Source organism: Girardinichthys multiradiatus, chromosome 2, assembly GCF_021462225.1.
Source record: "Girardinichthys multiradiatus isolate DD_20200921_A chromosome 2, DD_fGirMul_XY1, whole genome shotgun sequence".
In the NCBI taxonomy this organism is placed as follows: domain Eukaryota; kingdom Metazoa; phylum Chordata; class Actinopteri; order Cyprinodontiformes; family Goodeidae; genus Girardinichthys; species Girardinichthys multiradiatus.
The window spans coordinates 48,786,616-48,800,620 of NC_061795.1; positions in this window are offsets into that span (position 1 = coordinate 48,786,616).

Sequence of the window (14,005 nt, forward strand, 5' to 3'; positions counted from 1 at the left end):
AATATTTAAAATGTATCTCTACTTAATTAGGACAAAACAAAAACTAAAAAAGTCAGAAGAAAATGAAGAAGATAAAGCTACTAAATGTGCTACTGCTGCCATGTATCTTTTCTTCAACACAGAAAGTATTCCTGGACCAGTGCTGCTGTGTTTTGTATGTTTGCTGAAACCCTCCAGGCAGTCGTGGCAAATGACCACTCACACTGAGCCAAGATCTGCTGGAGGTTTCTTTCTGTTAAAATAGGGTTTTCCTTTCCATTGTTGCCACATGCATGCTTAGTATGAGAAGTTGCCTCATTGTTAACGACTCAATGCAATCAACTGTTCATTGCAGTCATGTGTTAGTTCAGGTGGAGGGATTGCTGCAAAGTCTGTGACTCGATGCTGTCAGCTTGGCTTCTTTAGATAGAATAGCAACTGGCATAACAAACTAAACTGTGGTGTTTTATAACAGGACCTGAATTGGAATTTATGCTACTTAATTTCAACTTGTCTGTGTGACTCAATCTGTTTAGATTTATTTTTTTGTATATGAAAATTTAATTTGTCTGTCTCCTAATGTTTCTGAAGATTAAATTTCCTGAGAATTGGCACCAAATAAATAGTCATTCAGTTACTTCTCTCAAATGCTGAGAATAGCTTTTTGCTTGTTTTATTCAACTGTTTTCATACAAATTAATCTAAACAATGACAGTAATTGGGATTTTGTAAATACTATCTGGGGTTGAGTCATTGCCACCTTAAGGTGGGTGGCCAGTGGGATCGGAGGCTGGGTGCACCAGCCAGGGCCCACTGGTTCCTGGTGTCCTTGCTGGTCCGGGATTGTCCATGGGTTATCACTGTGCTCGAATGCTCTGAGTTCTCCCAAATTGTTCCCACCCTTGCATTGGTGGGGCCAGGGTGGCTTCTCTGTGGTATCGCCGCGGGGTCTCTGGGCAGTTCTCTTGCCATAATTTCTGCTGTGGTGATGTCAGCGGGGAAAAGACGGAGCTGGCCCCAGAGGGGAATTCACATCAATATCTTGGCACCCATCCCGTCTGCCATGACACAGGCAACACCACATACCATTGTTGTCTTAGGGTGTAGAATGAAGTACTTTGTTGGCATGGGAGGCACCTTACAGTTCTCCCCCCTGCTTTGCCTGGCCCTATCCTGCAACTCAGCTGTAATACATTAGAGCTTTGGGGGCTCTTGTGGTGTTTAATGAGAGGGCCCAATGAGGGGTCTGCTGGTAAATACTTCCAGTTTTCAGTGTCTCGTGGTATCAATGGCAGCAGCAAAGAATATGTTCACTTGGTTTATGGAAAAAGTGATGTTTGAATAATTTTTTTTCATTCTAAACATTTAAAATTACATAATAATCATTAAACATATGCATAGCTGAGACATTCAAACAGCAGAATTAAAGAAAGGGGTGAATACAGTGGTTTGAACCGATTATAGTTCTCCCATGTATTTGCTGTTGTTGGATGGGTTCAGCAACAAATTGAGTTGAAAAGGAAAATACAAACACATGGTTGTGTTTCTGTTGGCAGTTACTCTGGCATCAATATCATATTCTGTTTGTTCTGCCAAATTTTCTCTCAGCCTTTCATGTACTTCAGTGCTTATTTGCCAAAAGCTTCCATCTTTGTTGTGTTTGCCATTTAATTCACTGACTACCTGTCCCTCCTGTTGTTGACAAGTGGCTGATCAGTCATACACAAATGGATCTGCATCTCAGCCCAGCTTTAATGTCTGGTAATTATGAAACTCATGTGGTAGGGAATTGGCATGTTAATATAGTTGTTGGTCTCCAGTATGATTTGTTAGCTTTTTAAACAAAGACCAGTTTTCATTTGAGGCATTAAAATAAAATGGTTTGAATATAAGTTCTGTTTAATATTAAATCTGTCCGTAGACAAGGATAAGCAAGCATTTGTAGACTAATTATTTTTGTTTTAATTGTGGTTTGGTTAAGTTTAAGAACAACAATACTTAGGATGATCAAACTATCTGAAATTCATACGCTAGATGTCTGTGGAACTCTGCAGCTCCTCTAGAGTTACCATTAACCTCATGGCAGCTTCTCTGACCAACGTTTTCCTTGTCTGGCCAGTTTAGATGGACGACCATGTCTTGGTACACTAAGGATATGGTTTTAGAACAAAAACTTTACTGACTTGTCTGGAGATCAAATTGTGTACTACAGGTTGATACACAATAATCTGAATGGGGGGGTTACTGTTCATCAAAAAATCTATTACTTCTTGTTGGTCTATAACAAAATTTGAATAAAGATAAATTGAGGTTTGTAGTTGTGAATACGTTTTCTTGGCATATGCCTCTTCTACACCTCAAATAACTCTTTTTATGTGGAATGAGGTTCATTTCTTTCAAAATTTAATGAAACCAAACATGCACATTTGACTTGCTACTGAAAGACACTTTTGCTAAAACACCACAGAAGCCTCAGTAACCAACAGCAGCTGAGGTTAATTGCTGATGAATGAATCATTACCCATGCCACCGGGCCATTTGTATCCTCACACAGGGAGAGATGCAGGCATGCACAAACAACACATGAGTGCACAACCATACACAAAGGCACAAATATTCACACAGAAAATGTGTTTTTTTTGGCATGCTTCAGCACAGCCCAGAATGTTGAACTCATGTCTGGGTTCAGAGGGAGAAAAAGTTTCTGATTTATTGCTGAAATCTCCAGTGGCTATAACCACACTGCAAGCAGAAACCTAGAAACTAGATGACAAAAACAAATACATTTTATTTTATTGGGCACATGGTTGCTAATGGCAAAATAAACATACATCCACTTTCTATTTTTTATGTATGTTCATATCGGTTAGAAGAGTGAGGGATCAAGAACACCTAGAGATGGCTTCATTCGGTGTTCTGCGCCCAGTGTGTCTTTATTTTATAAATTAGCTTTGTGTACGAGTTGATTTCAGGCAATATAAGACTGGACGGGAGAAACTAATCTTCCTCATGACGGTTGTCAGCTTGTCACACACCAAGTCGCTTGTTTTGTTGACTTGTCAACACACTTGTTTTAGGTTTTGGTTTCAGGGTAAGCTTTGGTTTGAGGTACAGGCAAGCGGCCTGGGGCTACTCAGAGAGTCTGAGGCTCACATCAATTTTTTTTGCGTATTGTTGTTTATTGTTTTATTAGGATCCCCATCAGCTGCCCAATTCAGTACCACTAATCTTCCTGGGGTCCTCACATAAACTTTTTTAAATATAATACAACCATTTCAAATACCATTAGTACATAAAGTAAAATCATAAAGAAAAAAATTACGCAACACAACAATATCTGAATCAATACAGCTCTGTTCTTTAAGTCAACTGCAGTAGCTTTGACGACAATATCTTCTTGAATCTTAATTTATTCTGGTCTCTACGTATAGTAGACCCTCAGGAGTCCGAGCGCCAAAGAAATAATCTTTCATTAATAAATTCTTTAACCGTCTTCTTCTTGTTTCTCCTTTATGTGAGTCTTTCCAGGTTGAAATTATGTTTATAAAGCACACTCTTTGAAGCAGCTGTGAATGGTTTTCATTAAGCTCAATTCAATACAATACAATACAAAGATACTTTATTGATCCCCGAGGGGAAATAAGAATTCCAGTACAACCCATCCAAACATACATCATGACACAAGACAATGGGGGGACGGGTCACCGAGGCTTTGCTGCCCACTCACAGGCGCTGCCCTTGTTAGATGAGAAAAGAGGCCACATTAGGTAAGTAGAGGAAATAAATCATATTTCACACTTTATCCTTAGCAGGATACAGTTTGAGATTGTAAAAAACCTCAGAACAAAGAAGCAACAAGTTGGCAAAACAACATCATGCTGGGAACGGTGAAGGTGGTGTGAGGGGTGCATATGTTTATCTTGAGCATGTGTGTGTGTGCGAGTAAGTCCATGAAGCACTGTCACAGAGGCCATTGTCCTTGATGGTTCGTTGGAAGGTTCATCAACCGGCCACAAAGTTCTGAGCAGGTCCACAGATGTCAAGTACCGTCATTGACTAAGATCTGCATTTTAAATATTCTGTACTTTGAGCTGTTTGTAATTTATGGACCATAATGTATTTTGGGGCCCAATGGGGATCAGATCTCAATCACAGAGCAACTTGCTATATTTTTTATGTGGGCACTGTTAACTTATTAGTTATCGTAATTGTAGGGCAGACCCATTATGCATTCACTACAACCAAACAATGCATCATCATGTTATAATGAACATCATGTTCACCGTTTACTGGGACCTCTGAGCCATCTGTATCCTTCTTAGACTGTGGCACCTTGAAGATGTTGCAGACCTGGTATAATATTATCTAAATTTAATAAAACACCATGAATGTTATTAGTGCTGTTATTATTCCAGAGATTTTCATATTGAAAGTCATATCCCCGTCACACTATTATGTATCTGCTTTGTGTTTTAATGCCTTAGAAAGATGCACAGATTTAAGTAACTAATGCTCTAGCATCACATTTCTATGTATTTGATGTTGTATTATAAAGGGATAATGGGATCTCTAGAGATGATTTTTCTTTTCCTGACTGCAAATCATGCCAGTATTAATGTTTTATTCAGTATTACCGTATTTTCCGCACTATAAGGCGCACCGGATTATAAGGCGCACCTTCAATGAATGGCCTATTTTAGAACTGTTTTCATATATAGGGCGCACCGGATTATAAGGCGCATGGAATAGAAGCTACTGCAGTCAAACGTTTGACTGGGGTTGCGTTATGCATCCACTAGATGGAGCTGTGCTAAAGAGAATGTCAACAAAACAGTCAGATAAGTCAGTCAGTCAAACTTTATTAATACACTACAAACCAGCGTTCTGATAACTCCATTCACTCTCATGGTAAGGTCTCCTCTACATAGAATTCTATTGAATAGAGCCAACCGCACGTTAGGAATGCATTGGAGTCTATGAAGTTGAAGTTGAAATCAAACGTTAGTTAAAACGTGAAAGGGAACTTTTCCCTGATTCAGTAAACACGTAAAAGAAACAGTTTGATGCACTAAATCAAACGTTAGTACATTCACAATATAGTAGCGTTAACTGTTGAATTCTCTCGCTGCTGCTCTATTCCCATGTTCGACTGCGTAGCTGACAGCCTTGAGTTTGAACTCAGCATCGTAAGCGTGTCTCTTGAAAGGTGCAATTTTGGGGTCGTTATACACACACAAGTGGTGTTGGACTAGGAGTAAGCACAGTACAGGTGTTTACCGCTATTACTTCGGCGACACCCCTGACTACGGTAGCCGTAATGCTGCAAGCGGTGCGGCTTTGTAGTTTACCAGTCGTACTGAAACATTTTGACAGAGCGCCGTGTACAACCAGTATGGATCAACCAATTAACCAATTGATCCATATATAAGGCGCTCCGGATTACAAGGCGCACTGTCATTTTTTGAGAAAATTAATGGTTTTTAAGTGCGCCTTATAGTGCGGAAAATACGGTAACTAATATTGACAAAATAACGATCTTTTCTTCAACTGAACCCAGTAGTTTCAACAAAATCTGGTATCTCAGTGTGTTTTATGATATGCTTTGTAGGAAAGTGATTTGGAACATTTCTCCAAAGGTCAAAAGTGGATCCTCAAAACTGTGCAGTAATAAAATGGAGTGATGACTTCTAATTTGTGAAATATCCATTACCTTCTTTCTGAGACACATGCATCTACTCCACAGCTGGTGTGAGGTAAAATCTACTTCACCCGACGACAGAAATGCAGCTTCAAAACTTTACCCCGAGCTGAAATCAAGTTACAAAGAGCATTATCTGGAGCATGTAGCAGGGGAAGAGGAAGCACTCAGTCTGAGCACTTCCATTGGAAAATCAGAAGCCCACAAAGCATCATCTCTTTTTTGGCCTGGTAATAAGATAGAGTTACACATCGAAGACTGGAAAGAATGGGTGGGTGCTGCAGATGGAAAAAAAATCAATTAGAATAATGTTTTGCCCCACAGGGTAATATCAGCATTACCTTATAATTAACTAATTAGCAAATGAGTGTGTGTAAATGTGTAGAGGCAATTTTATATTTGACGCTGCTCTGCAACCTTTATTGAAAAAGTAAAGTTGTGAAGCAGGGATTGGAGTGTTAGTGTTCTCATGTCCCCAAGATGGATCTAAAATCAGTCTTTAGTTTCAGTTTTTTGACTCTGGGAATAAATCAGTGACAAATAAGCTACTTATATAAAAAGATATCATCTGCTTTTAAAGGAGGCAGGGATTCTGGAGCAAAAGTTAACACCTGCAGAAATCCAAACTTAAGTTACGGTGGTAGAACTCCATTATCCATTGTCTTGCTTTTTGCACGTATCTGCTTTATCTTTAGTCTTAAAGGAAATGTATCCATTATAACTTATTAATCTTTGTACAAGAATCCCTTATGAGGACAAAAATATCGAGGCACATGACATCGCCCGGTACGGCGGAGCCGGGTCCCACCCTGGAGCCAGGCCTGGGGTCGGGACTCGCCGGAGAGCGCCTGATGGCCGGGTTGCTCCTCGCGGGACCCGGCCGGGCCAAGCGAGGCCATCTCCCAGTGGGCCCACCACCTGCAGGGGGAACCGTGAGGGACCGGTACAAAGAGGATTGGGTGGCGGACGAAGGTGGAGACCTCAGCGGCCCGATCCCCGGATGCTTAGGCTGGCTCTAGGGACGTGGAATGTCACCTCGCTGGGGGGGAAGGAGCCTGAGTTTGTGCGGGAGGTCGAGAGATATCGACTAGAAATAGTCGGGCTCGCCTCCACGCACAGCGTGGGCTCTGGAACCCATCTCCTTGAGAGGGGTTGGACTCTCTTCTACTCTGGAGTGGCCCATGGGGAGAGGCGGCGGGCTGGTGTGGGTTTGCTTGTTGCCCCCCAGCTCAGCCGTCTCGTGTTGGGGTTTACCCCAGTGGATGAGAGGGTCGTATCCCTGTGCCTTTGGGTTGGGGTTAGGTATCTGACTGTCGTTTCGGCCTACGGGCCGAGCGGTAGTGCGGAGTACCCGGCCTTCTTGGTGTCCCTGTCGGGGGTGCTGGATAGTGCCCCTCCCGGGGACTCCATTATTCTGCTGGGGGACTTCAGATCGGTGAGGCCACGTGGGAAACGACAGTGACACCTGGAGAGGCGTGATTGGGAGGAATGGCCTCACCGATCTGAATCCAAGTGGTGTTTTGTTATTGGACTTCTGTGCTAGTCATGGATTGTCCATAACGAACACCATGTTCAAACATAAGGGTGTCCATCAGTGCACTTGGCACCAGGACACCATAGGCAAGAGGTTGAGGATCGACTTTGTTGTCGTATCATCAGACCTTCGGCCGCATGTTATGGACACTCGGGTTAAGAGAGGGGCTGAGTTGTCCACTGATCACCACCCGGTGATGAGTTGGATCCGCTGGAGGAGGAGAAAGCCGGACAGACTTGGCAGGCCCAAGCGCATAGTGAGGGTCTGCTGGGAACACCTGGCGGAGCCCTCAGCCAGGGATGTATTCAACTCCAACCTCCGGGAGAGCTTTGACCGGGATGTTGGAGACATAGAGTCTGAGTTGACCATGTTCTCCGCATCTATTATCAATGCTGCTGCCCATAGCTGCGGCCGTAAGGTCTGCGGTGCCTGTCGCAGCGGCAATCCCAGAACCCGGTGGTGGACACCGGCAGTAAGGGATGCTGTCAAGCTGAAGAAGGAGTCCTATCGGCTGTGGTTGGCTTGTGGGACTTCTGAGGCGGCTGACGGGTACCGTGAGGCCAAGCGTGCTGCGGCCCGGGCTGTGGCAGAGGCAAAAACTCGGGCCTGGAAGGAGTTCGGTGAGGCCATGGAGAAGGACTACCGGTTGGCCTCGAAGCGATTCTGGCAAACCGTCGGACCTGTTCCCGGTGCATGTTGGACTCCGGCAGGGCTGCCCTTTGTCACCGGTCCTGTTCATAACTTTTATGGACAGGATTTCTAGGTGCAGCCAAGGGCTGGAGGGGGTCTGGTTTGGGGACCAGTGGATTCCGTGTCTTCTTTTTGCAGATGACATGGTCCTGCTGGCCCCCTCTAGCCAAGACCTACAGCATGGGCTGGGGTGGTTCGCAGCCGAGTGTGAAGCGGCTGGGATGAAGATCAGCTCCTCCAAGTCCGAGGCCATGGTACTTGACCGGAAAAGGGTGGCTTGTCTTCTTCAGGTTGGAGGGGAGTTCCTGCCAAGTGGAGGAGTTTAAGTATATCGGGGTCTTATTCATGAGTGGGGGAAAAATGGAGCGGGAGATCGACAAACGGATCGGTGCGGCTGCCACAGTAATGGGGGCGCTGTGCCGGTCCGTTGTGGTGAAGAGAGAGCTGAGCCGAAAAGCGAAGCTCTCGATTTACCGGTCGGTCTACGTTCCTACCCTCACCTATGTCCATGAACTTTGGGTCATGACCGAAAGAACAAGATCCCGGATACAAGCGGCTGAAATGAGCTTCCTCCGTAGGGTGGCCAGGCTCTCCCTTAGAGATAGGGTGAGGAGCTCGGCCATCCGGGAGGGGCTCGGAGTAGAGCCTCTGCTCCTCCACATCGAGAGGAGCCAGTTGAGATGGCTCGGGCATCTATACCGGAAGCCTCGGGAGGTGTTCCAGGCACGTCCCACCGGGAGGAGGCCCAGGGGACGGCCCAGGACACGCTGGAGGGACTATGTCTCTCGGCTGGCCTGGGAACGCCTTGGGCTCCACCCGGAGGAGCTGGAGGAGGTGTCTGGGGAGAGGGACGTCTGGGCGTCTCTGCTGAGTCTGCTGCCCCTGCGACCGACCCGGTCCCGGATAAGCGGAAGACGACGAGTACAAGTAATCTTTGTAAAACCCATTTAAAAACATTCCTCGTTTTCCGTGATGTGGAGCCCAGCACAACATAAAGAGGTAACAGTAAAAAATCACGACAAAACACAAACAGCTGATCGGCCATGGAAACCCATTCCACAAAGTTTTTATGCACTGTTCTTGAGCAAATCTGAAGTCCAAGAGATGTTTGGAGGTCAGTAGTTGGTGACCTCTGTGCCCAATATGCGTCAGCATCCCCTGCCCTGCCAGTTTACGTGGCCTATCCCTTCATGGCTGAGATGCTGTCGTAATTCATTAGATTTGGGGGGGAAAACATCAAAAATGTCTTGGCTGCTGACATGTTTCACTGACAGGAAGTAACTACAACTGTACAGGTACAAACAATCGGGTCAGCCATAATTCGTGTGCAATGTAAAAGAACTACACAACTGGAGGTGAGCACACACAGGAAGAAAATACAATTACTGCTGCTGTCTTGCAGACTTTACTTGATACTTGTGACATTCACAACTATCAATAATATCAGAAAATATCTAGCATGGAGTTTGCATGTTCACCCTGTGCATGCGCGGGTTCTCTCTGGGTACTCCGGCTTACTCCCACAGTCCAAAAACATGACTGTAAGGGTAATTGGCTTCTCTAAATTGCCCTTAGGCGTGAATGAGTGTGTGTGTGTGGTTGTTTGTCCTGTGTGTGTCTGTGCTGCCCTGCGATGGACTGGCGACCTTTCCAGGGTGTACCCCGCCTCCCGCCCATAGACTGCTTCCCTGCAACCCACTATGGAAGAAGCAGTAGAAAATGATTGACTGACTGTCCTAAAAGTTTGTTCCTTTAACAGAAACTGTAGTCCAGAATAAGGAAGCAATTAATCTGGAATAAACTCATCCACTCTTTGTGAGTATTTGCATCTCAGCTAAAGGGCTCCAGTTAAAAATCACCAAACACCTGCAATCACCTCACACAGACATGATGGTGGACTGTGTTATTTTTCCATTTAGACAGCTAATAACAGCATTTTGTTCTGTGTCAACAGGATGACACAGAACAGTAGTTTAAATGTCAAAGCTAATTTTTTTGTTTGCACCAAATATTTGAAGATAAAACACGTACATCCGTAAATGTGGACTGCCGACAGCCCTCTGTGTTCAAGTCATCAGAGGAGGTCTAAAGGTTATCACAGTTCATTCACTGCTGTAGTCTCTGGCTGAAAGCTTCCATCAACTCTCAGGTTTTCCAGAAATAAAGGCTTTCCTGAAATGCCTTAAAATGCTAACCAGTATCAAACTACAAGAAGGCGAGCGTGGCGATGAAGGCAATGCTGAAAAATGAAGCAAGTTTTGCTTCCTTGACCACAGAAACAGTGCAACTGATAATCCATTTCTTATCATTTTGACCTTCAGATTCTCCCCAAATGCACCTTACTGTGAAAGAATACGAAGCTCTTAAACTGTCTGAAGTGTGGGAAATATCAGCCTATTTTCAGCCTTTTATGATCAAGTGTCCCTTGGTGCCATTGTTATCGATCAAGAGGGAGTCCTGACGTCCATGAGAATAGTTATGTGGACTCTGTGGCTTTTATCAGTGAAGCTCACAGTGCTCAGATAAGATTTATGAGCACTGAGGTGGCATCGTGACACCTACAGATGAATGGTCAGATTTCACATTCATCTTTATCATTGAGACATTCTGGTGTCCAGCAGAAAGAAGCAAAATGTATCGCAGTATGAGTAAAAAAAGAGTTCCTTCTGAACTGACATTTTTAAAACATATTTACCCTGAATACAAATAAAATGTGTACATTTCTTCAGTATTCATTTATTTTAAAATCAGTTAACTTTGTCTGGGCTGATATTATTGAAATTCCTTAAAACTTTAATTTGATACGTAATGAAACAGCAGGAGACAAGCAACAGGTTTTGTCAGTCAGGCAGGACTGAGAAGACGGCATCCACAGCCTCTAAAGCTAAGCATATGTTACTCCACTCCCCTCTGATCTGAATGTCAAATCCATAAAAAGGTTTTCTGTCCATCATTCCTTGTCATCTGCAGCCATGAGAGTCAGGAAGATAGCAGCCAGGCAGCTTATCATGCTGAGCCATGTCTGGGCCCAGAAAGACAGCCATCATCTTCACAGGCAAACAGCGTCCTCACAGTTAACACATCACTGGGTCTGTCACCAACCAGTGTTTACTGTTTCAACTTTAACGGATCTAAAGTTTGTCAAAGTTCAGGCAGACTGTGACTTCAGCCAAAACAAAACACCGGTCTGCAAATCCTTACAAATTTCATCCACTGGATTAGGGAATTAATATCTTCATCTGCTGGTTTTTACTGATGAATTATTAAAGAGTGCATATTGATTAGAGAAATGCACATTGAAAAATGTATTGACATCCCAGTTAAAAATGTGAAAAAACACTGACTACTAAGGCAGTTGAAACAAATATTTTGTGTACATGTATACAGTGGAGAAAAATATCCCATGTAAGGAAATAATTGTTTTTTTCAAATCACCAGTGGCACAAATGTTGTTACACCTGCTTCTCAAACTTTGCAAAACCCTCTTTTCTTGGTAGGAGACCACTTAGTCTTCCCTTTTAACATCTCAGTTTTCAAGCAAACAAGATCTAAGACCGTCTTTGCAGTCCAAATGTTTGTCATGTGGGCCAATATCATCAGCGATTACAATAGGCCCTCACAGCACCTTCACTAATAGAAGGCAAATACTTTGGGTTCTATGTAGCATTTTCCATTTTAAAAGATTTTAATTTACAATCTCGCCCTGAAATAAAAAAAAATGTGCATCAACCAGTGGTGCAGTTTAGACACTCTTGCTGTAGATCGTCCAGAGTCCTTAATCTTTTCGTATGCTCTTCAGCTCACCTCGAAGGTTTCATATAGTCAAAAGGTTTATTTTGTTTATTTTTATTCTGGGATCATTTGGCCATACGTTTTATATCGTTATGTTGTTAAGACAAACTCAATAAATATCCATTTAACCAAGTTGTTTTGGTGCAATACAATTTAATTTAAAATCTCCATTTTTGGTTGTTCAGTTCAGTTTTTTTCAAACAGTCATTGCTAATTATCTATCGGTCATGTGTGCATTGCACAACTTTTCAATCTTCATATCTAAGATATTTGTTGTTTATGGCCTAGAAGGTTGTGAAATACTAAGAGCTGCAGTTGTTGAGTGATATTAAGATTGAAAAAGAGGGAAAACATTCAGGTAACCAAGAGTTTTAGAAGAATCTTACTTTCTTAACCAAGCCAACTTTTTAAAATAAACCCCTACTGTTTTTGTTTTCCAGACTAAAGGTCTTTTACAGCTCTACCTTTATTTCATAAACTTTACATGACATTAAAGTCATGTAAAGTGACTGTGTCTCAGCGCAATCTAAAATCTGTGGGTTCAATATCCAACTTTTTCAATGTGCACCTGGGCAAGGCACTACAGCTCTAGTTGCCTACTGATGTGAGCGGTGTATGAATGTGTGTGCGTTTATGAGTTCGACTGGGTGAATGTGGCTCTAGTGTAAAACACTTTGAGTGGTCGGTATGACTGGAAAGGAGCTATATAAGTTCAGTCCATTTACCTTTTTCCCTTTTCTCCAGTCTGTTTCCCCCTTACAGACCCAATCAGCTTCAAGTTTAACCTCATCGCCCTCATCCTGTTTCCAGCCCAGATCCTTCCAGGTGGACATGGAGCTTCTGAGAGCCTAAATGTTAATTAATCAAGATAACCATGATTGTGGCTCTGGCTGATGGAATTGAATGTATGTTAACGGAGAAGCAGTTTGGGTTGCCACATTCAGGGAGTCTCAATCAATCTGTCATGCTCTGCGGCTGGGTGGGAGTAATGAATATGAATCGGTGCTCCAGAATGAAGGAGTTTGCAGCCTTTCTATTGCCAGAATGCCCTAAGGAGGACATCACCTCAATGAGCCATTTCTCTTACTCCTGCATACAACACAGGGTCAACCGCTGAGAACAGGCAGGTGGATGTCTCATTCAATTGATATCAAGATTGAAAAAGAGGGAAAACATTAATGTAATCAAGAGTTTACCCTTAGACCCCTGTGGAAAAGTAACAGTTCCAGGGGCAACTAGTTTGTCACTTTAAAAAAAGATAATTAGAATTATGGACTGTGTTGATCATAAGATGTCTAATTTGTCCATTTGGACCAATAATAAACACAGCTTAAATCAGATACTTACATATACTGTATAACTAGACACCACCAACTTCTTACTGTCCAAACTAATCTTTTCCTCTTTTTGGTCAGTTAAAAAAAGAATATTATTTACATATTTGGAAAAGGTTCAGATAATGCCGCAGTTTCTTTTGGAAGCTTCTGTGTAATGGAGGACCTGACATGTCTCACCACTGTGTGTCTCAAAGGACACAAAACTGAAAATATAGAAGATGAAAATAAGAAAATAAAAGCAGTAGGCAAAAAATACAAGGCTGACAATAAAAGCAGAAATTCAGCAGTAAAAGGAGAAACGCCTAATGGATCCGCCTTGTGCTCTCTGGAATTATAGTTTAAAAAGACAATTTTGTCACTGAAAAGCAATAAAGAGTACAACATGCTTCCTTTCAGGTCGGCTTACGTATCCCTTTGTGGGGGTTTTGTGTGTGTGTGTTTGTGTGTGTGTTGTCATAAAATACATTGAAATAATGTAAAACAAATTTAAAATTTCCAGCTACAGTTTCTTACAGTCATTAACACAACAATAAGCATAAAGGATCAACTAAACTATAAATAAACTACAGCGTAAATCGTACACAGACAACATCATTTAAATGGGCTTATTTATAGACCGTGGGCTGCTAGTGCAATTATGCAGTCAATTAACAGTGAGCAAATGTTTAGAACAGATTATACATATTTAACATTTACGGTTAAACTGTTTCTCTGCTAACAAACAGCAAATTAACAAAGAGCTAGTTCTGTTCTGGAACAGCATGACAAGCTAGCCTACTAACTGCATAGAATTAGCTCGATTAACACTAAACATTCCCTGCCACGTCTATTATATTTCCACAGAAAAGAGGAAGTACCAGCTCCAGTAGTACAACTTAGATAACTAACTCTGGCTAAAAAGGCACATCTCACCAAAACCATTTCACTTTTGGCCACCTATTGGTCAAAAATAATGACTCTCCATTCTATAGATGT